The sequence below is a fragment of the Rhincodon typus genome, chromosome 3 (assembly GCF_021869965.1).
Source record: "Rhincodon typus isolate 14 chromosome 3, sRhiTyp1.1, whole genome shotgun sequence".
Taxonomy (NCBI): domain Eukaryota; kingdom Metazoa; phylum Chordata; class Chondrichthyes; order Orectolobiformes; family Rhincodontidae; genus Rhincodon; species Rhincodon typus.
In genome coordinates this window covers 110,293,375-110,296,296 of record NC_063334.1, presented here as the reverse complement: position 1 = coordinate 110,296,296, position 2,922 = coordinate 110,293,375, and the positions used below count along the sequence as shown (strand labels likewise).

The 2,922-nt window shown below is 40.7% G+C and overlaps 1 non-coding gene across 1 annotated transcript; it reads right to left on the bottom strand.

Annotated features, from left to right (window-relative positions):
- Positions 1–1,608: 1,608 nt before the first annotated feature.
- trnak-cuu lies at positions 1,609–1,681 on the bottom strand. Its single transcript has one exon. It is a non-coding gene; the product is annotated as a tRNA-Lys (tRNA).
- Positions 1,682–2,922: the final 1,241 nt, after the last annotated feature.

Below are 2,922 nucleotides of genomic sequence, written 5' to 3'. Positions count from 1 at the left end.
ATGGTGAAAGTGGGTTCAATTGATGCATGCAAGAGAGTGCTGGATGATTATTTAAATAGGAACAATATGCAACGTTACAGAGATCGGAACCAAGTTTAAATTGGCTGAGTGGCCTCTTTAGTACCATAATAATTCTGTGATTCTGAAATTGCTTGAATCTTATATTAAAGCTGCAAACAGTAGAAGAACCTTTTGGGACATTTGAAAAGTATGGGCTAGCCATCATTACTGCAACATAAAAATCTTTAAAGAAGACAATTTACCTAATCATATTAGGAAACCAAGGCATCAGGAAAAGTATTGCCAGGAAGATTTAATTTCAGAGATGGGCCAAATAGAACACAAAATTGGACGTAAAAATACAAACTGCTGACTACATTCAGCAAGTCTGGCAGCATCTGTGGAAAGGAAGCACACTTTCGAAACTGATGATTCTTAATCAGAACTTCAGTCCCTAACTGCTCATGAGTTCTGATGAATTGTCACCTGACTCCAAATGTTAACTCTGCTTTCTTCTGAAAGATGCTTCCAGACCTGTTGAATTTCACCAGCAATTTGTTTTTTGTTTCAGATCTCCAGCGTTTGCAGTTCTTTATTTTATTCTAACAAAATTGGACATCCTGGAGAAAATGAGTCCTGAGATATGAAATATCTTCAAAACTGTATTCTAAGTTAGAATCTCAACAAGTAGATTCAGTGAAGTTTGCAATTGGAAGCATGGCAGATGATACTATTGCTTGCCAACAACAATCAACTGATATATTCAAAGAGGTACAGAAAGACTTTAACAGATCTTTCAACTTCAGAACTAACACAAATCTTGAAACAGCAAGATTTAACAGAAGAATACAGCATCCAGAAGAACACATAGATGAGTTAATTCATTATCTTTACAGACTTGTGGGGAATGCCACAATGTTGATTTAAAATGAGAATACATAAGAGACCAAATTGTTGTAGGCATTACCAATGAGCCTCTGTCATAGTTATTAGAGTACGAGTAAGATCTGACTCCAATGAATGCCGTTGAGATAGTGAACAAAGTAGAGTTTTGGAAGAAACACAGATTAATTGCATTGGAAGAAGATCAAACTTTACACAGGAGGGCATTGAAATCCACCCAATTCCTCAGACACAGAGCAGTAAAAAATGTCACATGATAAGCAATGAAGTGGGTAGAATTGACACCAGGCACAAATAGCCCTTTCCAAATATTCACAGCAACAAAATCTCATAGGTGCAAAACATGGCCTGATGTTAAACCTGAATGCTTATTTCATAGAATCCCTACAGTGTAGAAACAGGGCTTTTAGCCCAACAAGTCCGCACTGACCCTCAGAGCATCCTACCCAGACCTATCGCCCTATAACCCACCTAATCTAGGCATCCCTGAACACTGTGGGCAATTTAGCATGGCCAACCCACCTAGCCTGTACATCATTGGACTGTGGGAGAAAACTGGAGCACCCAGAGGAAACCCACGCAGACATAGGGAACATGCAAACTCCACACAGACCGTCAACCAAGGGTAGAATTGAACCCAGGTTCCTGGTGCTGTAAGGCAGCAATGCTAACCACTGAGCCACCATGCTGCCCCAGAAATAAAGACACCCAGCATGGGGCTCAAACCCACAATCCTAAGATTAAGAGTCTCACACTCTACCGACTGAGCTAGCCAGGCCCTTTCTATTGTAAAATAATAGGTAACGTAGCCAAGTATGCAGAAACAGGACATAGCCATTAAAAATACATCAGACCAAAGAACTATCAATAAAAGAGAGGTAAATGTGTAGAGTAGTCTCCAGTCGAAGACAGAAGAGTTTTTTTTAAGAGAAAATCAGTGTCCTGGACCAAACATTTTAGTGAGATGGTATTTATGCCAATGGGCATCTCATAAATTTCAAGTTACACATGGAAGTAAGTATCACAGCATTATCAGACGGTTGACAAACACTGTTTACAGCCAACGAGATGCTCCTGGGGGCATTGCACTCAACACTAAAGATAAGCTACAGGCAACTGCAGGACAACAAATAGTAGAAAGCTGATGTCCTTCACCTTCAGGAATTCTCATGCTCGAGCAGAAAAGCATGTTTTGACCTCAATCTCATTCAAGAGCTCGCAGGAATTGACAAATTACCTTCAACCCTACAAGCTGCCACTCTTTTAACCCTGAGGAGAGCCTGTTCAGGGACAACATTTAAACATGCAAACATGAATTTGGAAAGTCAAACAATAGGGTTAAATGGGAAAGTGGGAAATGGAATTAAACAAAACAAGATGGATTACAATAATAAGTTGTCGAGAAAAAACAAATGGGACGTCACATGAGAGTCTGGAAAGAGAGGTGATGGTTTTGGGTCAAGGAGATAATAAGGAATGCAAATACTGGAAGCCAGAGTCTATTGGTGTGAGGCTGGAAAAGCACAGCAGGTCAGACAGCATCAGAGGAGCAGGAAAGTCAACATTTCGGGCCAGGACAAGAGGTGATGGTTTAATTGTATTATCACGAAACAGTTAACCCAGAGATGCAGATAATCTTCTAGGTAAACAGGCTCAGGACAAACCAAGGCATTTGTGCAGTCAACTTTAATCAGCTGGCCTCAGTACAAACTCATTACGTTCCTATGGAGAGACACAAATTATGCTACACATTATTGAAGAGTGTCGCCTCTACAAGCTAAGTGGTGGATCAGTCACGTTAAACTCATCAAATGAGGTGGCTATTACCAGGCCTCAGGGAATTGAGTTTGCCAAATCGACTACATTAGCATTTAAATTGTATCAATAGTGCACAGACAGCAGATCTGTGTTGACCGGGAAGGTGCTGGGGAATTGGTTTGGGCCTATTTTCGAGTCTAGAAACCAGAGATCTGATGCTCACTGGAATGGGCATTAGGCCTCAGTTGAGAGATGAGCTGC